This window comes from Sphaerodactylus townsendi, linkage group LG15 (genome assembly GCF_021028975.2).
Source record: "Sphaerodactylus townsendi isolate TG3544 linkage group LG15, MPM_Stown_v2.3, whole genome shotgun sequence".
NCBI classification, from domain to species: domain Eukaryota; kingdom Metazoa; phylum Chordata; class Lepidosauria; order Squamata; family Sphaerodactylidae; genus Sphaerodactylus; species Sphaerodactylus townsendi.
In genome coordinates, this window is record NC_059439.1 from 11,242,798 (window position 1) to 11,268,445 (window position 25,648).

At 49.7% G+C, this 25,648-nt stretch overlaps 1 protein-coding gene across 1 annotated transcript in view; it reads left to right on the forward strand.

The window, feature by feature from the left end:
- The window catches only part of CAVIN1 (caveolae associated protein 1), a 48,977-nt gene that overhangs the window by 1,295 nt on the left and 22,034 nt on the right, over nt 1–25,648 (forward strand). The window lies entirely within an intron of this gene.

The following is a 25,648-nucleotide window of genomic DNA, read 5'->3' on the forward strand; positions in this document are numbered from 1 at the left end:
TCCCGGAGCTTTTCACGGTTTCCGTGAGAGGCTGCTTTGTTCTGCTTCGCAGTCGTGTTCCCAGCATGCTCCCAAGCTTGCCTTCAGATTTCATAACAGCAAACAAACAAAAAAATGAACAGCCCCAAGCCGGGTTTCCTCTTCTGTGGGGTCCCAGCTTTGAAACCTGCAGTGGAGGGGAAAGAGGGATTTCACAAGAAAAGTTGATCCTGCATCAGCAGGACGACCGTCAAAAAAGGGCAGCGTGATTCCACACGAAAACCAGTAAAAAATGCTACTGCGTTTCTTACTACCACAATGTGAAAGGGGATCTAGTTATGTCTGGTAGAGGAATCTGACAAGTAGCTGACCAATATAGCCATCTGATTCACGGCTTGGGCATTCCCAATTATATCATGCCTCAAAGGCGGGAATACTCCAGTATATAAGGATTATGAACTGCCACCAAACCAGGTTTATAAATACACTTAGCGGAAGCTTTGTGGATCATGTTGAGGAAGATTCAGCCCCCCAATTATTAAGAAATGGGAGAAAATTAAAGGGATAGCAAAGGAAAGAGACCCTGGGTCAGACTTACTTGTCTACTGATGCAAGAGGGGTGCTCTTGCCCAGTTCCTTTCCTGGCTGTGACCCCATCCTGCACAGCGTTTTCTGTATGCATTCCCCACCGTCCCCAGCACAGCTTTTTCAAGGGTCAAAAAGGGGCGCTCCTTTCTCTTGCACCAATGGAAAAGCTGGAAGGGTCCACCCCAAAGAAGAAATCTAGACGGCTGTATTGTTATAGTGCAGAACATTGTTACTAATGTTCATAATGAAGTATTTCTTCACTGGATCTAAAACAATTCCAAGGCTGTGTCACAATCTGCCTGGGTTTTGTGGAAGCCAGAATCAGCAAGCTGGCAATCATTGCCACACAGAAGAGCCCCGAGGTGCCACTCCGCGTAGGTTGCAGGGGAATAAATCTTAGAATGGTTAAAGTATTTTGAAGGTGTGGTCCCTACACTACGAATTTATCTACTGGTACAAACAATGATGGATTCTGGGGTGGCCAACCTATGGTGCTCCAGATGTTCAAGGACTACAATTTCCATCAGCCCCTGCCAGCATGGCCAATTGGCAGGGGCTGATGGGAACTGTAGTCCATTAACATCTGGAGTACCATAGGTTGCCCACCCTTAAAAGATGCTGTAGTAGAGTCGTCAGGTTCTTCCTAGCCACCTGAGGGGAGTCAGATCCAAGTTGGGAAACTCCTGGAGATCTGGGGATGGAGCCTGGGGAAGACAGGGACTTCTGTGGCGTACAATGCCATACAGTCCACCCTCCGAAGCATCCATTTTCTCCAAGGGAACTGATCTCTGTAGTCTGGAGATGAGCTGTAATTCTAGGGGGTTCTTTGAGGCTGGCATCCCTCTGATGGATTATTGTAATATAGTCATTAAGATAATCTGCTGGGAGCTAACAAGTCTCTGTGTCAAATCACAGTTAAGCCTTCAGCTGGTTAACGAAGCCTAAGCCCAGAATCTACCATTGCAGATGACAATACAGGTTTAGACTTAATCTAAATGCTGTCTAAGTATTAAAGCTGCAATCCCATGTGTATCACCATAGAACTCAATGGGAATTGTTTCTGAGTAAGTATGCACAGAATCAGGCAGTATCAGCAGCAGCATTATAAGTGTGTGCTGGATGTTAATCAGATTTAAAAAATTTCACCATGCTTTAATTCTGACATGGCCATTTGGCCATAAAGGCAACAAAAATATGGTAGATCCACTTTCACTTATTTGAGTGACGTAGTTCCCAGCCTGTTCTTACTCCCGTTCTGCCATGAATGTAACAATTATATTTGTTCAGCTTTGTGGGAGAAATTAATGGTAATGGGTTTCCTGGAAATGACGAGGGTCTGGTGAACCCACATCTATTAGGTTATTCTTCAGTGATTTAGATACTAGATAGAACAATAGGTCCAGTTGTTATTTTTAACGTTTCATTGGCCCATTATGCATGAAATGCTCTTTCAGTGCTTCAGGGCTCTTCGCTGCACAGTGTGCTTATAGTAAGGTCTCCTTGCGTTTTTCTGTTTTCACACGAGGAGGCAGTCCACAGCCTGCAGCGCAGTATGTCTGCTGAACTCTGCTGAGCCTCTGTGTCTCCCTATCCGCATAAGAAATCTTGCCACGATGGACATTTGCCCCACCACGCAGCAGATGCCTTATGCCTAATCAGCCATTTTGTCTCCCGTCTTCTAGCTAGGGAGCAGAACCATTGGGGGGGGGGGGGAATGGGAGGAGGAGGAGGAGAGTCGCAATCAAGAGAGAACTTTCAGAGGTGTAAACATCATGCAGATGGAAAATAGGAAACTTAACTGCACCTTTTCCCAGCAGTATCCCCAAATCTATATTTTACTTTTTTACCAGGGAGAAGAATTTTAGCTTCATGATATCAGGTTATATAGATGATGTGTGGGGATGTGTGCTGTCAAGTCACAGTTGACTTATGGCAACCCTTTAAGGTTTTCAAGACAAAAGATGTTCAGAGGTGGTTTGCCTTTACCTGCCTCCACGTAGGCTGAGAGAGTTCTGAGAGAACTGTGATTAGCCCAAGGTCACCCAGCAGGCTTCATTTGGAGGAGTGGGAAATAGAACCCGGTTCATCCAGGTCAGATTTTGCTGCTCCTAACCACTTCACCTCGCTGGCATACTAAAGTCTCCCAATGATCTTCCTGACCAAGCTGGGGCTTGAATGTGGGATTCTTGCTGACAAACATCATGAGCCTAGGTCGGAAGACACAAGCCATACCTAGCCACTATGCAAAGCCCCAGTGTTTCAGAGGCTGGACAGTTTGCAACCTTCCAATTCCAGAATTACCCTCAGACTCACATTGAGCTCCCTGACAAACCACCCCGCCATATCTTCGTTGGCCAAGTGAGAATGACAGCAGCCAACTCTAAAGTATTGCGATAATTAAGGAAATATAACAGTGTTACAGGATGGTTTTTGTGTGTGTGTGTGTGTGTGCAAATAGTTAAAGATTTGGAAGTCCTTGTGTATTATCTATTTAGTACATATCTGTCCCACCCTAGAACTTTTTTATTCCACCCTCCAGCACAGAACTCTTCATTTTATCTTCCCAACAACAGTAGCCCTGTTAACAAGTTACAGAAAACCCAATCAACCTTCATGTACATGCGTACCTGCTTGTAAGGTAAAGCTAGTGCACATTCACTTTACGAACGAAACTGGGGCTCAGTAGCCAGTATGTGGGGTTCAAATACAGCTGTGCACATGCTGAATTTAAATTGAGAATTACTCCATGTGTAAATAGCTTCAAATGTACAGAGCTGATTTCCTGTCAGACTGAGAGATAGAACAGCCCGAAGTCACTCAGCGAGCTTTGGGGCAAAGTAGGGATTTGTCTGGGTTTTCCAGTCCAGTACTTTAACTACTACATTACACTTATCCACAGGGTTGATGTTAGTGTAACCAGCTTGTGGGTTCTGTGGGGCAGAACTAGGAAGGAGTTTGGAACACTAAATTTTAAACAAAATGGTTTATCTTCTTTAACATATGACAATTATCAAACATTAACATTTAACGTAACACTCCAAGGTCCTGTTCAAGTTTCATTCCAAGTCCTTCTAATTACAGTCTGATAAGGGGGCAGCAGGGACTCACCGCGGCTGCCATTTGCCGCCAGGGGAAGGGCGACATGCTCCTCCTTCCCTTCCAGCTCGTCCGGAGGGCCAATCCCCTTGGGAGGAGGTCAGCAAAGAAGAACCTGCTGACTGGCAGGCGGCTGGAGCGAGGGCGCAGTGCCTTGGCGTCAGTCGCCCGGGCCGCCCCCTCGCTATATAAGGCGGGGCTAGGGCTCATGCACGCCCTCTTTTGCCCTGCCGCTGAAATTGTCCCACCCACCCTTACTGCATGAAGGGGTGTACAGGGGTTCAAGATTTTGCTTTGCTCTTGTCATAGCCATCTGGTGGCTTGCACGTGGAGGACTGATCTTGCCTGGGGAAGCTGCTTGCTAACCCCCTTTTGGGAACCTCCTTATGAGGTAGGGGTGGAGCAAGCCTGGGGTCTGGCAGCCCAGGCTTGGGCTGAGACCACTTGCACCCCCCTCAGCAAATGAGGGGTTCTTCAGAATGCAGCCCACCGCCCGTCTGGAATTCCCCCCTTCATTGCTGCCCCGTTTAACTCAAGGGTGAGTTTATTTTTCTCAAACAGCGGGTTTGAGGAATGCTACTTTTGGGACAGCCTGCTTGGCTGCCCTGCTTTCAGACCAGACCCCCATGATGCGCCTCAAGCTCATCTGTTCTTTCTTGCCAATAAATGCAAACGGCTATGGCCAATTTTGCTTACCACAAAGAAAGTGTTGCGTGTTATTTTCTATCAGCTGTATGTTCATCACTAGGATAGCCAATCCCTCCCTCTGGTGGCAATGCCAAGTCCATTCTTCCTGCTGGTGGTTGACTCATGAAGACTCCAGAGGCTTGGTGAACTGGATTCAAGATGATAAAGGTCCCCAAAAGAACTCTCACCCATTACATGCACAAAAACCCTGAAACAATAAATTCTAGCATTTACAGTACAGCAAAAATAAACAACTCCGTTCCCAACAACATTGCAGTTACCTTAAACAAGGTGTTAAGGGCTTATAAAAATCAATCAAGGTCCCAGCCTGGTAGCCTTGCTTCCTCCAACTTCATGAGCTTTGCAGCCTTCTGCTGCTTTCAGTCTCCATCCCTTTCTGGGTCATCCCATTCTGAACATAGGGGTTACATTAGCACACTGATATATGAACCAGAGAGCCTCCATTTTAAATGGTCCTAGCTGAGTACAAATTGGCTATCGATAACTTAGATGCTTGAAACTAACCGAAAGGGAGACAAATTTCTTGCCTGGTGCTTTAGAAGAGCAGTGGTATGGGGAATATGTCATCTCTAAAAGTCTGTAGCCCATCAGTGTGGAAATGGAGAGGCTTCCTAGCAGAGCTGTAATACTAGATATGGCAGGAGTTTGGTTTTTATAAGTGAATGGGAAAGAAGTCTTATTGTGGGATGTCCGAGTGCAGGCACTCACGTCTTCCCGCCTAGGCCGCCGCTATTCCTCGCCGCGGGCCCCGGAGGCAGCTCCCCGGCGGCGCGGGAGGCGGCCGGGCACGAACAGCCCCGCTGCTGCGACGACCGATCGGGGGATTGCCCCGCACCTCTTCCGGCCGGCGGAGCGTGCGGAGGCTCCGCCGGCGAAGAACGCCCCGTTGGTCGACCGGCAGGCAAACCGGGCGACGAAGAGCCCCGCCGCCACAGCTGCAAGGCCAAAGCCGCGCCGGGCGGGGGAGCTAATGAAGGGAGGTGGCCGGGAGCGCAGCTGCGGCGAGGCGGCGTCTTCAACCCCGGCCTCAACGAGCGAGGGGATAAAAGGGAGGAAGTCCAGTGGGCAGGGGGTGGTGATCGAGGACGGGAAGGAGGGAAGGTGTGGGACGGTGTGCACGGGAGGAGAGCTGGGAAGAGTAGGAGAAAGGCAGGGAAGTGTGCTGGGTGTAAGGAATTCCATAGAAGCAGAAATAAAAGGCTTTTTGGTGTAAAAGACCGTTTATTCAGACATCCTAGAAAGCTCACGTACACGACGTGGCAGGAATAAAGTCTCCCGCCAGAAACACAGGTTATAACTCTGTCCATCCCATCCCCCCTCCCGGTTTCTCATGGGAACGGTGTTCTCATCTCCCTTAAAGAGATAAAGCCTCCACCAGAGTCTCCGCCGCAGATGCTGGCCCATCGCCCGGATTTTGGAATTCAGTCAAGGCCAGGCGGCTGTTCTGAACATCAACACCATTGAAACCCTTACACTCTGCCTCCCTTAAGAAAAACTTCTCCCCCCCAGGTTTGTGCGGAAAGGTGCGGTGGAAAGCAGAAATAAGGGAAGGGGCGTCAATATTTTCTGAATAGACCCATTGATTATACCCAGAGGAATATCCCACCCAAGAGACTAAATATTGCAAGCGTTTGCGATTAAAGCGAGAGTCCAGGATGGCGTCAATTTCGTGAATGCTTGTGGCCATCAATTATAGTCGGGCGGGGTATCTCCGGAGGGGCGTGCCAGGCATCGTAAACGGGCGGCTCCTTGAGTAAACTGGAATGAAAGACAGGATGGATATTACTTAGAGAATTAGGCAAGGCTAACCGGGCAGTGACATCATTAATCACTTTAGTAATCTTAAAAGGTCCCAATGCAATCTTTTGCCCAGTTTTGAAAATTTATGTAATGCCTCTCTGGAGATTCTTGGTAGACAAATATACCCAGGCTTCACACGTACAGGGAAATCAGAGCGGTGCTTATCCGCTTGAAGCTTTTGGGAATCTTTAGCTTGTTGTAAGGCGGTCTGGACTGTTTTCCACCCCTCGGCCAGAGATGAAATCCACTGTTGAAACTCTGGAGGATTCAACGCTTCTTCGGGTAGTTGTGGCAACGGAGGGAAGGACCGGCCAGACACAATTTCGAAGGGGGGTTTTTTGTACTGCTATGAACCGCATTATTGTAGGCGTATTCTGCAAACGGAATTAAATCGCACCAGTTGTCTTGGTGATAGTTGGTGTAACAACGTAAATACTGTTCCAGGGTTCTGTTCGTTCTCTCCGACTCACCGTCACTTTGAATGCGGGTAGGGCGCATTGCCGGGCGGCCCCCAACAAGCTCAGAAAAGCTTTCCAGAACTTTGAAATGAATTGGGGCCCGCGGTCGACACCACCTTGACGGGGAGGAGTGTAGACGATATATATGCTGAATGAACAGACGCGCTAACTTAGGAGCGGAGGGGATGGAAGTACATGGGATGAAATGGGCTTGCTTGGAAAATAAATCCACCACCACCCACAAGACTGTGTTGCCCTGACTCTCTGGCAAATCCGTAATAAAATCCATGGAGATGACTTCCCAGGGACGGGAGGCCACCGGGAGAGGCTTTAACAGACCATGTGGCTTTCCCCGAACGGATTTGGCTTCCGCACAAACAGAGCATCCTTTGATATATGTCTTCAATGTCTTTGGCGATAGCAGCGCCACCAAAATTGACGGGCGGGCCAATTGCAGAGATGTAAGGAAAGCAAAGTGTCGAGCCGCGCGGGCATCATGACAGGCCTCGAGAACTTGCTTACGGAGGGGAGGCATCGCACCAACAATCCCCCCGGGCGTCCAAACACCATTCACCAAGCGTAATTGGGAGTCACCTTCCTCCGCTGGCGGTTCGCGCAGCCCCGCCTCCTCGAGTTCCCGCAGGAAAGGAGAGACCAGGCTGGGAATGGGGGGTGGAGGAGGAGTGGACGTCTGAGATTGAGTGACAGCCAGCCCCAATTGGGAGGGGGAGAGAACAGTGCGCGGGATGTCCCGTAAGGCAGCTCCACCCTCCTCGGCAGAGCTTATCAGCCAGTTTATTGGTTTTTTCCAGGGAAAAAATGGACAGTGAAAGAGAAACGAGAAAAGAAATCGCCCAACGGAGTTTTTTTGCGGACATCTTGAGGGGGGTGGAAAGGGCGGCCAAGTTCTTGTGATCCGACCAAACTTGAAAGGGGTGTTTAGCCCCTCCAGCCAGTGGCGCCAAGTGGAGAGCGCCACTTTGATGGCTGTAGTCTCTTTATCTCCTACAGTCCAGTTGAGCTCAGCACCGGAGAATTTTTTTGATAAATAAGCACACGGAACAAGCCTATCATCTTTATTTCTCTGCAACAGGGCTGCACCAAGCGCTTTGTCCGAGGCATCCACGTGAACCACAAAAGGAAGATCTGGGTCAGGGTGTTTTAGGATAGGTTCGGTAGTAAAAGCTGATTTCAAATGTTGAAAGGCTGTCTGACATTCCTTAGACCAAGAAAGGGGGGCCCCGGGCTTGGCAGCCTGTGGGTCTTTACCTTTAGTGCGTAAGAGGTCTGTGAGTGGGAGAGTCAGTTCAGCGAATTGGGGTATAAAGTCACGATAGAAATTAGCAAACCCCAGGAAAGACTGGAGTTCTTTCCGATTGGTGGGGGCAGGCCATTGGAGGACTGCTTCGATCTTAGCAGGATCCATTTTTAACCCCTCGGTAGCCCAAATAGTCTATGGAGGATTGGTGAAAACAACATTTAGAAAGTTTTGCAAAGAGGGAGTTGTCGAGCAAGCGTTTTAATACTTCCCGAACCAAGGCTTCATGCTCCTCCAGGGTTTGTGAATAAATTAAAACATCATCTAAGTACACAACTACTCCCTTGTATAGTAAGTCATGTAGAACTTCGTTGATGAGGGCCATAAAGCTCCGGGGGGCCCCACTTAACCCGAATGGCATTATTAAGTATTCATACTGTCCAAATTTTGTGTTAAATGCAGTCAAATGTTCATAGCCTTCCGCAATCCTGACTCTGTAGTATGCTTCTCTTAAATCCAACTTAGTAAAAATACGTCCCTTGCCCAATGCATCTAAAAGGTCCTTGATCAGAGGCAAAGGGTATTTATTGGACAGAGAAACCGCATTGAGTCCTCGGTAATCCGTACAGAGCCGTAAAGACCCGTCCTTTTTTTTAACAAATAATACCGGAGCAGCATGTGTGTGTTTGGTAGCTCGTCGTATGAACCCACGAGCAAGGTTCTTGTCTAAGAAGGCACGAAGTTCCTTCTCCTCATTGGGACTCATGCAGTAGATCCTACCCTTGGGCAGTTGAGCCCCTGGCTGTAATACGATTTTGCAGTCAGTGTCTCTATGGGGTGGCAATTGATCGCATTCTTGCTCCTGAAATACTCTGGCTAAATCCTGGTAAGCCGGTGGAATGCCGGTGGATTCGGGAGCAACAGCTGACGAAGCCAGGGGGTGTATGTCATTAGGAGGTGAGTTATCCCCCCAATTCATGTGTTCTCCACAGGGAGGGTCAGTGAATTCTAAGATCCGTTCTTTCCAAATGATATTTGGTTCATGCAACAACAACCATGGCATGCCCAGGACAATGGAGTGTTTGGCCACTGGGGCCAGAATAAAACTAATTTTCTCCCAATGGTCAGCGCAGCGGAGGAGAACCGGTTGCGTTTTGAACTGGCCGGGTCCTTCGCCCCGAGGGGGCTGCCGTCCATTTGTGTGAACGGTATGGGCTTAGCTAGGGGAACTCGGTCTAATCCAAGTTCTTCAGCCACTTGGGGCCGCAGATAAGCAATGGGAGCACCCAGAATCTACAAGGGCTGAGGCTATAATACGAGTGTGCTTAGCGGGGTTGGCCAGAATCGCTTGAATCGTAATGGGAGCGCTGCCTTCACTCACCGCATCTGGAGTCGAACCCATATCCATGGGGCTGAAGAGAGGCAAACAGCTGCTTCCCCCTCTCCTGTCAGCCTTCGTAACCGCCTTAGACGAGCCCGTCGGAGGCGGCCCGGATTTACATGGTGGTTTGGCAGATGGGGTGCGCGCAGCCGGAGCTGTTGGCTTCTGTTTTTTCGGGCAGTTGGCAGCTAGATGACCCGGTCCTCCGCAGTAAAGACACAATCCCAAACGGGCGACGGCGCCGGAGGTGGTTTCAGTAGAGACTGCTGGGCTTCACTTGCGAAGTCGCGAGAGGTGGTCGTAGCAGCGGGTTTTGGGCGTAATACGGCGCTGAAGCGTAATCCAAACGAGACGCCACTTGAGATCCCACCGATCCATTCAGCAATAGTGCGTGGGATCCGAATAAGGAACACCGCTGCAGTTTGCCGCCGACGGCATCCGAGAAGTATTCACATTTCATGCGCTCAGGCCACTCAGGAGGGAGTTGAGCAGCCGCCGCACGAAATTCACGGGCAAGTTCGGCAAAAGAGCGGTTGCCTTGCTGAATAGATTAATGGTGCGGATGGCTTCATTTTCAGCATCCGGATCTTGGAAGCGAGCCCCTTAAGGCTTGAGGAACGCAGGCACCGTCGCGAGTATCATCCCCTTTGCAGGTCAAAAGAGTTACAAACCAGTCGGCTGTCACTTCCATCCAAGACGGAGCCGATGTCCCGTATTTTTCGCGCTCAGACCGGTACAAATCATCATAGTCCTCCATGTGGGCATCGAAGTTGCAGGATGAAGTAGGGGAGTTTGGAAGCGGTCCCATCGAAACGGGCAGGTATCGGAGGTCTGTAGTATCCTCTCCACGGCCCTCGGAGCTTGCTGGGGCGGGCGGTTGGCGCAGGTTGAGGCGGGCGGCGCAGGGAGAGCCGGAATCGGTGGAGGTGGAGGCACAGGTGCCGGCGCCCGCTGGTGCTCTGGTGGGAGCAGGCCTTGGAAGGTGGCAGATACGCCGCGTAGCAGTGACCCAGAAGCGCCGCCCCTCTGGTGTTGGCCGCGCCGGTAACGGCGTGACTCCAGCTTGGGGCATCTTGTCCCGCTGCTTCCTCAGCTCCTTTTCCAAGGCGGCTAATTCCCTTTCCTCGCGAAGTCAAGGCATCTTGGTGCGCATGCAAAGCTGCTTTCTCTCGCTCCAGTTTGGCCAGTTCGTCTCGTTGAATGGTTGCAGTTAGTTCACTTTTGTGCACGCATGGCCTTAACGTTTTCGCTGACGCCTAAGTCCATTTTGGAGTGTTCCAGGACCTTATCATGGACCGATAGATTCTGCATATATTGCCGTTGCAACGCGTCTTTGGCACGGTCCAGTTCGAGTTGGATTTCTTTGCGCTGCTGTTCCCGGTCCTTTTGCAGGTTTTCACGCTCTTGCTGCAGCTGCTCCCGTTCCTCTTCCCATAGCTGGCGTTCACGGGCCCATGCTTCCTGGGCATCTCGCAGTCGGCCCACTTCCTCATCCCAACTCTCTTTTGACGGGAGGGGAAATAGGTCCGGATGAGAAGGCAGGCTTTCTTCGGATTCCTCCTCATCGGAATTCAGCACCTCGTGTCCACCGGCGGCTCCACGGGGCGCCTCTGGTGCAGCTGCTGATCCGGGATCTGGGGGGTTCGATTGGAAGCTGGTACGGATACCCCTCCCAATCCCCGATAGAGTCCCGGTTTCAACGGTGGTCTTAGGACGGGCCCCAGTGCTATGCCACGGTGGATTCTTGGGAGCATCATCGAAATACGAGTCCAGGAATCGTTCAATTGACTCCTGGGTCGCCGCATGAAAAGTGGTCAGGCCCATCTCCTCTGTGACAGGTTGCATCTGAGGTTTGTAATCCACACAGAAACGGGTAGGTATCCAATCCACAGGCGCACGGTCCATAGACAGCGCCCCAAACGACTCATGCAAGTCCACATGATCGTTCCCTCGTCCCTCGTCCCAACGAAGTAAGGGAAGACTCGTATTGATACGAGGACGGGAAAGAGTTACCAGCGAGACCCGTTCTCCCGCCGGTTCCTCCAAATCCAGAAGGGAAAGCTCGGAGCCCTCTTTGGGGGCTACCGCGCCTTCCACAGTTTCAGGAATATTCAACCTCTCCATGCCGAGACACCAGAGGTCCACTACACTGGGAAGATAGACGAATTAGGATTCCTGCCACAATGTAAGGAATTCCATAGAAGCAGAAATAAAAGGCTTTTTGGTGTAAAAGACCGTTTATTCAGACATCCTAGAAAGCTCACGTACACGACGTGGCAGGAATAAAGTCTCCCGCCAGAAACACAGGTTATAACTCTGTCCATCCCATCCCCCCTCCCGGTTTCTCATGGGAACGGTGTTCTCATCTCCCTCGAAGAGATAAAGCCTCCACCAGAGTCTCCGCCGCAGATGCTGGCCCATCGCCCGGATTTTGGAATTCAGTCAAGGCCAGGCGGCTGTTCTGAACATCAACACCATTGAAACCCTTACACTGGGGAAGGAACCCCTGGAGGTGGAGGAGGGACAGAGGCGAGAGGACACGGTCCAGGGAAAGGCTATCAAGGCAAGGGCTGGCAGGGAGGCGTCCCTGCTTACCCTGCCTAGGGTTCTGCAGACCTTGGGACACCCGTGGGTAGCCGGGGCATCCTGTGGCTGAGACGGCTGTCTCAGTTAGTCCACTCCCCGGAGATCGGGAGTGCGGCCAGCGGTTCCAGCAGCCGGGCAGGGGAAGGTGGGTTGGCAGAGGGGGTCCCGGAGGGGACCCCGCCCTGGGCGCAGGACATGGGATAAGTGAAGCTCTGAGTCTAGAAGCTCTAGAAGACTGTGTTGCGCATGTATCTATATTTTTTGCTGCTTGGTGTAAAAGGTCTGGTCTCCAGAGATTGGGTAAGCCTTTTTGCATTCTAGATACCCACCCACCCCATATTTGAATAAAGATTTCATTTGACCTTACCTCCTGACTGGTGTCCTTCATTTGGCAGTAAGCACACCAAAACTCACCCTATTTGGTTAACAATACCATGAGGTGGGGCAGTTGCCAGAACCCAGGAGCCACAGTCACTGACCCCGTGTTTCTCTCTTACCACTCACAAGCTCTCCCTCAGTGCCCCCAAGCTAGTGGTGGGATTCAAATAATTTAACAACCGGTTTCAGTGGTGGGATTCAAATAATTTAACAACTGTTTGTTTACAAGCACCATTTTAACAACCGGTTCTGCCAAAGCGGTGCAAACCTGCTGAATCCCACCACTGTCCCTATGCCCCTGGCTAAATATGCCACCCAGTGTCACCAGGGAAGGGCATGCAAGCGGTGCACAGAGATGGCAGCATTTCTGGTGGCCACGGCAGCGATATTCCCACGCTGTCAGAGAAAGGGGGGGCAAGAGTAAGCAGAGGGCCTCTGGCACTCCCTGCCTAGGGAGCCCCCCAAACCTGGAAGCGGTCCGGATTAATTTGAATGTAATAAAATGAAGAACAAGTGCTTCCCCACTGAACTGAGCTGACAGGCTGTAGACAAAGAGATTTGCTCCCCAAGAGTCACCTCCCTAACACAATGATTGATCACAATGGACTGCAGGGCCCCTGGGGAAAGTTGGTGACGTGTCTGTTCCAGAACTCTACCCCGTTGCAAAAATGTTTCCCTGTATACAATGTTGGAAGAAAAATAGATTTGCTTTCAAAAGGGAATTTTTTCCTACTGAGGTCAGCCTGCCTTGCTGCTCTCGATGCTTCTCACCCTGCCTGGCACCGTTTGTTTTGTTTTAGAATTCCTCTCTTCTGTGCACAACCCCGCGCGCACACGCGCACACACACACACACACAGAGTTGTAAAAAAAAAGGACTGGAGATTGAGCTATACTGATAAGCACTAAAAACCGTCTTTAAAATTGTCTCTGTAATTTACAGTCAGGTCCGTGACCGTTCTGCGCCTCTCAGTGGATTTTACAGTCTGCCAGCAGTCTCAAATGTGAGATTTGGAGAATTTCTATTGCAGGATGGCAGGCGTGGCAGGCGTGGTTATTTTTGTTCTCCAGGCCATGCAAGTTTGACACTCAGCTCGGGAAGAATTATTGCTCTCACCCACATCAAAGGCGACAGATTAATTCAGAAGCTATTGTCACGGCTGTCTGCATGGGTGCAACTGTGTGAATGTAACAGGATGCATATTAACGTTCTGCAGCCACAGTGGATCAACGGTCACAAAGAGGGGAGGGTCTTGGAGCATGGCCTAGTACTGAGATCCCTGACGTGGTGCATCATGATGCTCTGGGACACTTTTTCCAATACACATTAAGTGTGTTAAGAGGGAGAGTGGGACCAGGTGGGACAATTGCCCAGCAAGGTTTCTGATTGGCTACTGGAGATTTGATTGACTGCGCAGATTTTTTAAAAAATGTTGCTTTGTCAGCAGCTGCCACCACAGCACAAGGATCTGCACTGCATGCCTGGCATCAGCCATTTCAGAATTGGCTCCGCCTCCAGCAGCAGGCATTTTAAGGCAGCCATTTTGTGGCTGCTCCCACTGCACTGTCTCAGAATTCCAAAGGTGCCCACAAGCTCAGAAAAGTTGGGGCCCCCTGGCCTAGTGCTTCCTGAAGGCAGCACATTTGGAGGGCAAAAGCTGGCCTTTCTGCAGGAGCAGGAAAACCCATATCTGCCATTTTACTTCTGCTCATTAGCATGCCATTACTGCAATAAACTCAGTCTTATTGATTTAGAATCCCAACATTCACCACTCACCAGAGGCGTACTGAGGGGAAAGGGCGCAACCCCCCTTCCCCGCCTGCGGGGGTGGGGCTCCATCCACCCTACCGCTACCCCCCTTTGCTCCCGGGAAGGCAGTCTATCAGGGGTGGGGCTTAGGGGATGTGGCCACACCCCACATCACCCTGGGGGCATGGCCATGCCTCCCGAAGCCCTGCCCCCAGCCTCTCCAGGGCTCCCAGGGAGCCAGCAGCCAGCAATCCCTTCTGTCAAAAAGACTGCCGTCTATCGGCCTCCGGCACTTGCTTTTATAGCATTGAGGCCAGGGGCAGGGCTTGGGGAGGGTGTGGCCACACCCATGTTGCCCTGGGATGTGGCCACACCCTCTAAGCCCCGCCCCCAGCCTCAGTGCTATAAAAGCAAGTGCCAGAGGCCGATAGGGACATACTTAATAGGGTTTCCGAGCTCTGGGTTGGGAAATATTTGGAGATTTAGGAGGTGGAGCTTGGGGAAGGCAGGGTTTAGGGAGGGGAGGAACCTCACTTCAGCATTGTACAATGCACTCGAGTCCACCCTTAAAAGCAGCCATTTTCCCATGGAGAACAGATCCTGGTATAATCTACCCCTTCTCATCCACTAGTTTAGTGAAAGTGTCTCTGATACTGCTACAAAAATCAAATGCATAAGTATCTTTAAGTACACCTGTAAGCAGGTTTGGAGTAAGGACCCAAAAGTAATGTAATACCTCTTATTAAGAAGTTGAATTAATGTTCTAAATAAATAAATAAATAAATAAATAAATAAATAAATAAATAAATAAATAAATAAATAGTTGTTGTAGTCTCGAGATCAGTCGTAATTCCGGGAGGTTTCCAGCCCCCACCTGGGGATTGGCACCCATAGTCCAAAGATGAACCCCTTGCTTGAGGGATGCCAGCACATTTCCCATCTTTCCAGTAGAACCACAAAGGCTAGAAATAGGTAAAACCTCTGAGATGTTCAAAATTCCGCACAGTGTAGCAAGTTCACGTTGTCCTGAACTAATATTCAGTCCTGTATCTTTAAACCCCACATGTTCCAGTGGCTTTACCCACTCCCCATACATGCTGGGATCAAAAATAGAGACAGAATCCATTATTTGATCCAAGCTGCACAATTACACAGCCTGGCCTGGATAGTCTGGTCCTGTCAGATCTCAAAAGCTAAGCAGCGGTGGTGTAAGGAATTCCATAGAAGCAGAAATAAAAGGCTTTTTTGGAGTAAAAGACCGTTTATTCAGACATCCTAGAAAGCTCACGTACACGACGTGGCAGGAATAAAGTCTCCCGCCAGAAACACAGGTTATAACTCTGTCCATCCCATCCCCCCTCCCGGTTTCTCATGGGAACGGTGTTCTCATCTCCCTCGAAGAGATAAGGCCTCCACCAGAGTCTCCGCCGCAGATGCTGGCCCATCGCCCGGACTTTGGAACTCAGTCAAGGCCAGGCGGCTGTTCTGAACATCAACACCATTGAAACTCTTACAGGTGGCTCTGGTTAGTATTTTGATGGGTAAGCTCCAAACAACAGCAAGGTTGAGACACAGGGCAGGCGATGGCAAACAACCTCTGAATGTCTCTTGCCTTGAAAACTCTACAGGTTGCCATAAGTCAGATGTGACTTGATGGCACAATCCCCCCCCCCCCCCATTACACAGTGGCACTGACACCTTTCCCACTTCTGAGCATCAGAGGCGTATCTAGGAGAAATGTAGCCTGGTGCAAAATCTGAGTTTTCTGGGGGGTGGCGGGGCAGGTATGGGCAACTGCCCTCCCCCACCACGACCAAACAATTTTTTTTTGCACCAGGTTATGAAGTCAGAGTATGGATCGTGGGGGGGGGGCAGGAGTAGGGGGGAGCGATTTTCTGTCTCCTATGTGACTAAATGGCCACAGCCTGAGGACATTTGACCCCATATGTCCCCCTGGGTGCGTACGCCCCTGCTATGCATAAACCAGTTAAGCTGCATCCAGGGCTATCTCAGAACACTTATCTCCCCCCCACACACACACACACACTTGGCGTTTGACACAGTTCTGATTCCTGAGAACATCTGCAGCTCCTCAGTGCAACAAGGTGATTTTGACAAATTAGTTTCCCCCCTTCAGCCATAAAAAAAATCCATTCCAATTAGAGTTGCAGAATGCCCTATAAGGCTATGGCCAGACCATCCCCCGGGAGCCAGTTGTAGGATTGTTCTCTTCCATCTATTTTCGGTATCACTGATGGCTTCGAAGCAGTTCCCTAGTGAGGCTGGGGGAATTTAGCTCTGTGATTCCCACCAGCACCCGTTCATTGACAGCATCTGACGCCAATCACTGGCCTCTTGAAAAGTACATTTGGTGACTTTTCTCCGTCTATTAAATACTTTTCTGCATCCAGGTGCACAGTATTTATCATCCCCTGCAGAAGGCAGAATCTGGTGATTTATGATTTAGCACATTGTTGTTGTTGTTGTTATTTTATTTTAAAGCCACTGCGGCTAGAAGCTTAGTCTTGCTGGAATGCTGTTGACATTGTCACGATGTACTGGACTGTAAAGTTGTCAGCCAGTCGGAGCAAGAGAGATTAAGGAACACGACGTTTCCCGTTCATAGTCAAACTGAGATAAAATTAGGTGAGAGGATAAAAGAACAGACGTATTTGAATCATCAGCTCTTTGGAGCAGGAAATTGTCTTTTTATGTGTGTAGTTTTGTGAGTGCCATGGAAGGCACAATAAAACAATATGGTACCTAGTGGTGGATTGTGCTATCAAGTCACAGCTGATTTATGGCAACTTCCATAGAGTTTTCAAGCAAGAGACAAACTGAGGTAGATTGCCTTTGCGTCCCTCTGCCTGGACATTCTTGGCGGTCTTCCATCCATGTAGTAACCATGGCCAGCACTGTATAGTTTTGTGAGATCTGAAAAGATCAAGCTAGCTTGGCTATCCTGGTCAGGGGAATAAGGTACTTACAGAACCCAAATAAGAGATGGTAGGACAGATTTGTAATGGAAGGAGGGGGCAAGGAGGAGGGGACGGGGAGCGATTTTCCATCCCCCATGTGACTAAATGGCCACATTTGAATCCATATGTCCCCCTGGGCAGGTCCTCCATCCCACCATGTATAAAGTTAGCGCTGTATCATGCTTTGGCCACAGAAAGGATTTGTTAGACTGAAGGAACTTAAAAAAGAATCAATCCAAAGAAATGCGTTTTTGGAAACAGTCTCATGCGGAAGGCTAAAAACATGTACTTGCCCTGCCCTGCTCTGGAATTATTGAACTGATCTTACCAGCTTTTCCACAAGCAAATGAGCAGGTGAATTCTAATCTGGAGAACTGGGTTGGATCCCCCCCCCCCTTCTACACCTGACACTTGCTGGGTGACCTTGGGCTAATCAGAGTTCTCTCAGAACTCTCACAGACTCACCTATCTTTTTGGTGTCTGTTGTGGGGCAGGAAGGGGAGGAGTTTGTGAGCTGCTTTGAGACTCCTTACAGTTGAGAAAAGCAGTGTATAAATCCAAACATCTTCTTCTTCTTCTCCTCCTCTTCCACCTCCTCCTCCATAAGGCTACCTGGTATATTGGTCCCACGTGGACAAAAGCCATAAGTACTGGGGGCAGTAACTGACCCCTTTGATCTCCATGGCACATTTGCTCTCTTAGAGAGCTGACTACACCTACCTGTGGTCTCTTTTTAGGGCTCTGGAGCTGATCAACCATCCTCCTGCTAGCCAAGAGGAAGACCAGAGGTCTTTGTTGATCATAAGTCATATCAAGGGAAGGAAAAGCAAGTTAAACATTTAGAAAAAGAAAGCCTCAGGATGTTTAGACTACACCCTTTCAGGGATGAGATTGGTGCATGCTTCTTCCTCCACCTTCTGCAGGTTGTCTGGTTGGGTGCCAGCAACACGGAAAGGAAGATTTTTTTTGGGGGGGGGGGAACCCTTTCAGCATCTGGCCATTGATCTGATTGTGCCAAGAGACGAGGCAGAAATGGCATTAAGCAAACAAATGCGCTTTCAGTGGGGAAGCCATTGGAAGTATAAGCAATGTTAAATTCAAATGCCATCCCAGGTGGATTAATAGGACTAGAAGAAAGCAAAGGCTTCTTGGGACTATGGAAGGAGCTGATTTTGCTGTGCAAGTTCCTGTTGTGAGATAAGAAACATTAGTGCAAAGATAGCTTTTAAGTCCAGTTCCCCATGCAAAGCTAGCTCATAGTTTGCCTTCCAAAAAATATATATCATTGTTATCTTTCTAGCATGAAGAATCACTGATCAAGGAAGTGGTCTGTGCTCAGTTAAAACCAATAACAGTCTTTGCAATCTGGGTCATTTCCATTATTGAGGGATTTTGAACTTTTTTTGGCATGTGACTACACTCTGTTTCACATAAAGGCGATAGCTGGATCAGTTGAGGTGCAGCAGTTGGGAAAATTGAATGCTTCTGCATTAGAATATAGTCCCAAAGGAATGAGAATGATCATTCATTTTTACACAGTGCCTTTGTTTAAATCATTATTTTGTGCATTATTGAACATGGTACTTGGATACAAGAGTATTTGTGCCAAAAATTGGGGGGGGGGGGCAGGAGTAGGGAGGGAAGGGAGTTCAGCAGGGTATAATGCCATGCAGCCCATCCACCAAAGCAGTAATTTTCTCCAGGGGAACTAATCTGTGGAGCTCAGATGTCATTCTGGCTACACTTGGAAGTTGGCAACCCAATGGGAAATCAAAACCACGCCTAACTATGCCGAGAAAACAGATTACTTTCTGCAGTCTAGAATCCCTGGTCCAAGGGCAATTTAACGCAGGATTGCTTCAGGAACCTGACCACCTCAGGCCCTTTCCCCACTTACCTTAAGCCCCGCGCTACTCTCCTAAAGTAGCGCGGGGTCCAGCTGCACTCCCCACTTCAGGGGGGGTGAGAACGCAGCCGCCCCGACGCTGCCTCTCTCGCGCCCCCTCAGCGCGCGTAATTCCTGGCACCTTTTCAAATGGCGCCTTTTGATGACCCCGCGCAGAGCGCGGGGTCGTGGGGAAGCCGGGGCGCGTGCCAGGAATTGCGCGCAGCAACCCTCCTACGAAGGTAAGTGGGGAAAGGGCCACAGAAAAATGTTCTGGGGCAGAAGCAGCCCTGCTTGGAAAAACAGAGGTACCACTAAGCATTCCACAGATTACTTTTTCTGCCAGGAAAACATTAGGGAAGGGAGTGGCACAGCTGGGGAAAATGGAGCCTGGGGCAGACTCCCAGTTTTCTGCCCCCCCCCCCCGCCGGCCTCCATGCCCCTTAACCCCACTTACCTTAGCCAGTGGTGAGTCCTGGAGGGGCGGGGTGAGGGGGAAGGTGAGGGGTGGGGGGCAATTTTCTGCCCCCCACATGACCCCAACAGCGGCCACCTGGGGTGCCGATCCCCACTCCGCCCCGTGGTAGCGACACTTATGGGAAGGGGTGAGCTAAATTTTCCCTCTCTCCTCACTCTGTTCTCAGTGAAGCCACCTGGCAGCCTCTGATCAAGTACAAGTTGAAACAGCCCTGGAAACACGGCCTCCCTGTCTGTCCTGGGCTCCTTCCCAGGCCCGAAGATCTGATAGGAGCACTGGGTTGGGGTATTGCACAACCATCAGTAACCGAACAGATGGAAACAGGCCCAAGTGTGGTTACCTTAAAGGAGAGTACCTGGTGTGCAGAAATGATGAAGAAAAGCTGAAAGATCCTGAGAAAATGTGAACCCATGGGAGAAAAGGCACTGCGTTTGGCTGCCTGTCCAGGAGTGTAAAAACAGGGGTGGGGTTGCATAGCCGCAGTGGGCTGTCGTTCTTGGACGGTGGGCTGCAGTCAGCAGGGGAAGTCACAAGTTGGGAGCCGTGTAACACCAATGTGCCTGGTTACCTGTGGTGAGTTAGGTTGCTGAGTTGTCCCTGGTGATCAGCAGGAGACAGAATAAGGGGTGGGTAGGTTGCCAGAATCTGTTGATTGAATTTACCTTGAAGCAGAGTTTAGTAAAAGAGCAATAATGACCCAGATACCGGTGATTTGCTTAATAATAAGTTTTACTAGCTGAAGGAAGGGTAAACATGAAGAGAGCAATAACCTCTAATGTACACTAGGGTGTTGTGGGTTTTCCGGGTTGTATGGCCGTGTTCCAGTAGCATTCTCTCCTGAACTTTCGCCTGCAACTGTGGCTAGCATCTTCAAAGGATCTGATGGTAGTAAAGCAAGTTGCTTTACTATCATCAGATCCTCTGAAGACAGCAGCCACAGATGCCGGCAAAATGTCAGGAGAGAATGCTACTGGACCACGGCCATACAACCCGGAAAACCCACAATACCCTAGTGATTCTGGCTGTGAAAGCCTTTGACAATACATCTAATGTACACTCTTACAATCCTACACTTGTCTCAACGTATGGCAGAAACTGAGAGAGCTACATGTGGTGCTGACTGGTCCAGGATAAAGAAGCCAACTTTATAACCTCAGATATGCATGTTCCTGGGCATGGAGCAAATGGCCACTAAAATGGCCAATGCTTAATCAATAGCTCAGCTCATCTTGTTTACATACAAACTGATAATTAACATTTTCATGACTGGTTGTGACAAACAGCTGCAATTTCCAATGAGAACTAGTGGAGGTTTGGGAACGGAGCACTGGGAGAACAGGGCCCTCAGCGGAGCACAATGCCCCAGAGTCCATTTTCCAAGGCAACTATTCAGTGGCGGAGCTACAAGGGAGTGGGCGTGCAAGTGTTGTACTGGGGTGCGAAAATCAACCCCGCCCCCTCGGCCCATCCCGCCAGGCCTGGCCCATTTTCATCTGGCAAAAAGCTGCTTTCTGCCAGCTGGAAAAAGTAAGGGGGAGGGGCCGTGGGGAGGGGGAGGGGCCACAAAGGGGCTGAAAACACAGAGTGCACCCTGGGTGCACTCCTGCCCAGCTATGCTTCTGCATTCATTTCCTCCAGGTGAACTGATCTCTCTAGTCTGGAGATGACCTGTAACTCCAGGGGATCCCCAGGTTCCCCCTGGAGGCTGGCCAGATTTGTTTCAAGGCAACCATGAAGAGTTTTACCAAAGTGTGATCTTTCTTCTCATTATCGGCCACGGGTGACTAATGGAAGGGTGCATGAGCTGGGCAGGGTGTATGAAAACCTTTGGCAGAGGACTCCTTGGCCAGGCTACAGCAAGCCCTTTGTCCGTGTGCCTTGGCTGCCACTGTCATGAACCGACCCCAGTGCTTCTCCGGTGCCGCTGTGCTTGCGCAGATGCCTCTGGATCCCCCACTGCTGCCCACTGATCATTCATTTTCCTCACCATAGCCCGAGAGGATCCATGGTACACCCTACGAGCCTTCACCAGAGAGCATGCCCGCTGACTTTTCACCTGAGAGTGCACCCTTTGACCTTTCGGAAGACAGTGAACCCTATGACCCTTCTGAAGAGACTTTGCTTTCTTGCCCTTCCCCAGAGAGCATGCTGCGGCCTCAGCCAGCGCAGGAGGAAAAGGGAGGCAGCTGCTTTGGGCCGTCCACGGATGATACTAAGCCTCTTCTCCTGAATCCCTGAAAGCACCGGCCCCCACCCCTTGCTGCTTAATGGGTCCTGGTCTTCCTATTGACACCAAGGGTTCAGCCCCAAATGGAGGCTCATTTTAGTTGTTTGGGGTTGTCTTTTGCACTAGTTGTTGGGTGTCTGTCTGGAGCATTTGCTCACACTGCCTGTGGGAAGGAAGGTTGAAAAAACAAGACCCAAAAGAGAAATCTGGGGTACTGTGTGTGCTTGGGTTCCAGGTGCCCCATGGCCACCAGCAGGGGGTGGGTGATCCACAGGGTTGCCAGCTGCCAGTTGGGAAACTCCTAGAGATCTGGAGATGGAGCCAAGGGAAGACAGGGACCTCAGTGGGGTACGATGCCATCCTCCAAAGCAGCTATTTTCTCCAGGGGGAACGGATCTCCGTCCTCTTTCCAGGGGAGTCCTCAGTTCCCCCCTGGAGGCTGGCATCCCTAGAACTTTGCAATGCAACTTGATGGTCTCATTCAAGCCATTGCTTTTCCCCATCATTCCATTTCCATTACTGTAAAGCCAGGAAGGACTCAGCTGCTGGGTAGGAACAGGGGTCCCATTCCAGCATGTGAGCAGCAGGACACTCAGGAAGGTCAAGAAATTGATAATAGTGATCATCTCGTGTGTTTACCACTGAGTCAAGCTACAGACGTAGGAATAATCACAAGTGCTCTGAAAACCAAAATGAGAATTGTCCTGCCTTCAGACGGCTGACTGGTGCTCCTTTGTTGAGATCCTCTCCCGCTTTTCAGTCCTCTTACCTGTACACCAAAGTCTTCTGGCTCCCCAAGCACCTACCAGCTCCTATGGAATAAGGGATACCAGTTTCTAGGTAGGACCTGAGGATCCCCTGGAATGACAGCTCACCTCCAGGTGACAGAGATCAGTTCTCCTGGAGAAAACGGATACTTTGGAGAATGGCATTGTTTATAGCTTCTCCAGGCTCTACGCCCAAATCTCCAGCAGTTTCCCAACCTGGATCTGGTCTTCCTACCACCACCACCACCACCCCCCATTCCTGACTGGTGGTCAGGGAGAATCTGGCAGCCCTCTTTCCTAGAGTGCCCTGGGATTGACTTGAACATCATCAACTGTTCATTTTCCTAACGTTGCCCTCTTTTGGCTTTGGTTCCCTAATTAGTCTGAAGTAAAAGAATTGATAACAGCATTCTTAATGGTTTGTCTCAAATCCTGGAAACTTCAGATAGACTGGGTTGTTCTGCAGCAAGGGTCACAAGCATCAACGCCTGTCAGCTCCCATGTGCAAAGAGTCTCTTTTGCAAAGCTTTTTGTTATCTGCTGAAAAGTGCAGAGAAAGCAGCAAACAGATGCTATGACATTGTGCTTTGTTTGAATCTATTTTGTGGCCATTGTGAGTGAACCTGTCCTATACCTTTTTCAAGAGAAAGATGACACCAGATTCGAGAATTTATCCACCATTTCCTGGACCGCCTTTGTTCCAGGATCCTGCACTTGGATTCTAGTGCCTTGGGGACAGAACTAGGGAAGCACCAGGACCCAAGCGGAGCATTGTACAACAAAGAAATGTTGGATGAATTCTTGAATTTGGTGTCATCTTTATCCTGAAAAAGGTACTGCATGGGGCATTTTTTGGCCAAACTTTGTACAAAATGGGGTGTATGCCAAGTGTGCAAGAGGTCTAGAGACCAGGACATAAACTCTCCAAAGATTTTTTTCTGGTGGAAGGAATAAAGATGTGACAAAGAATTCCCCAGACAACTGGGATTCTCATTCCCATATCTGTGCCTATTTTGTTCACTCAGGCTTCCTCCCAACCCCCTCTGTTTGATGTCCCCAAAAGGATCCAAGAAGGCAGGTAACATTTTTGAGCAGGTGGACATAGTTACTTAGAACATTGGTATGCTTTCAGACAAGGGGCAGGGGACATACAAAAATGTGTAACATGTAATTAGGTCCTAATTAAAAGCAAAAGGCTGCATATTACACAATGTACATTTAAACAGGATGCAAATCTCAGGTAGAAGCTGATGGCGGTTGCTCCCTTGAAACGGGAAATGCATTTTGCACATCCTCACATTCATAGCTCTAAAACTAAACCTTGGAGCAACAGGATGAGTAAATCTGTTGCTGTCAACATGTTATCTTCTGCACAAATATTTAACACACTGGAGTTCTTTTTGGCACAGCACAAGAGTACCACAGACTCAGTGGCTGCTTGTTGTGACTCAGTGTAAGGGACTAACGGTAAATCCCAGATAGGTTATATTTAAACATTTTCTGCCAGAGATTCACTGAGTTGGTTCCAACCTCCTTCTCTGCTGGTGACAAAGGAAGGTGGGTCCTTTAGAACCCCCAAAACCTGTGCTAGGGCTCTGGAGACCTGCAAGGATGAAAGGAATTTGGGACAGCAGCTTTCGTAAAATGAGGAATTAGTTGAGATTGAACAAAAAGGCTGGTCGGGTGCAGACTTTTTTCCCCTGGATTTGGGCATGTCATTTCCCCCAATTTCAGCCGAAGTGGAAATCATTAAGGAGAGAATGGGTGTGGAACAGGAAGGGAAATTTAGAGTGGGTGGAACATAGGTGAGAACTAAAATGGAACTTTGAACACCCTCAATTTTGCGGGGCACCAATTGTTCCTGTATACAACTGACTTTAAAGTACATCCTTCCCCCCTTTCTTTTGATTTCCATCTCACCTCCCATGTCCCTGCCACTTTGCCTCTTTTGTGCCCATTTCTAGGGTTTCCAGCTCTGGGTTGGGAAATACCGGGACATTTTGGGGGCGGAGCCTAGGGAGGCCATAGGAGCTACCCTCTGAAGCAGCCATTTTCTTCAGGGGAGCTATCTATTGTCTGGAGACGAGTTGTGATCCCAGGAAATCTCCACCCATCTCCTGGAGATATTACCAATCCTACTGTCCTCCTCTGTTCGCTAGCTCAGTCCTTGCCAGCCTTCCAGAATCTCCACTTAGCCCACGGCTCTTGATTTCTAAAGCAAACAAAAAAGTTTAAAACCGCACATATTGAGCAGGTCACTTTTTCCTTGCTAATCTCAAAAAGGCGCCTTTCTTTGGCAGCCAGTGTGATATAGCAGTTAGAACAGGAGTGTCAAGTTCATTTGTTATGAGAGCTGGAAATGACATAAATGTAACTTGGACAGGCCAGCCCCAGGGGATGGGGCATGGGGGAGTGCCTAGACCAGTGGTGGCGAACCTTTGGCACTCCAGATGTTATGGACTACAATTCCCATCAGCCCCTGCCAGCATGGCCAATTGGCCATGCTGGTAGGGGCTGATGGGAATTGTAGTCCATAACATCTGGAGTGCCAAAGGTTCGCCATCACGCTGCTTAGATTAGGGAACCTGTTTCCTTCCAGATAAATTAGGAACTACAATTCCCATCAGCCTCTGTCAGCATGGCCAATTGGCAATTCTGGTAGGGGCTGATGGGAATTGTAGTTCCTGAACATCTGGAGAGCCGCAGGTTCCCTACCCCTGGCCTAGACAAATCTAGTGAGCCAGCAGCAAGCTCCACAGGCCAGATGAGGAGCAGGGTGGGTGGGTTGGACAAGTGCCTGGACTCTCCACAGTGGGCTCTCCAGGCCAGATAATGGACGGATGAGGAGTCTACCAGGGCTCTCCAAGCCAGATTGGGTGTGGGGCAGAGGTGGGATCCAACCAGTTCTCATCACTTCTCTAGAAGTGGTTACTAATTTTTTCTGAGCGCTGAAAAGGGGTTACTAAAGCAATCTCCCTGCCCAATAGGGACTGGAGGTGTGTGTGTGCAGCAGCACCACTGTATGAATCCCACCACCATCGGAACCTGTTATTAAAATGTTTGGATCCCACCACTGGTGTGGGGGGGTAGGTGGGGTTGCCTCAGCTGGCTCATGAACATGATAAATCCTCTCAAAGGGCCACATCTGGCCCCCAAGCCACATGTTTGACACCTCTGAGTTAGAGTGTAGAGATTCTGATAGACCCTGGTTTAAATCCCCACTTGCCAATACCTTGGGATCGCCATTCCCTCTCAGCTCAACCTACCTCACAGGAGTGTAGCAAGGAAATGGGAATAAGGGAACCCCAGACACAGCTCCAAGCACCTTGCAGA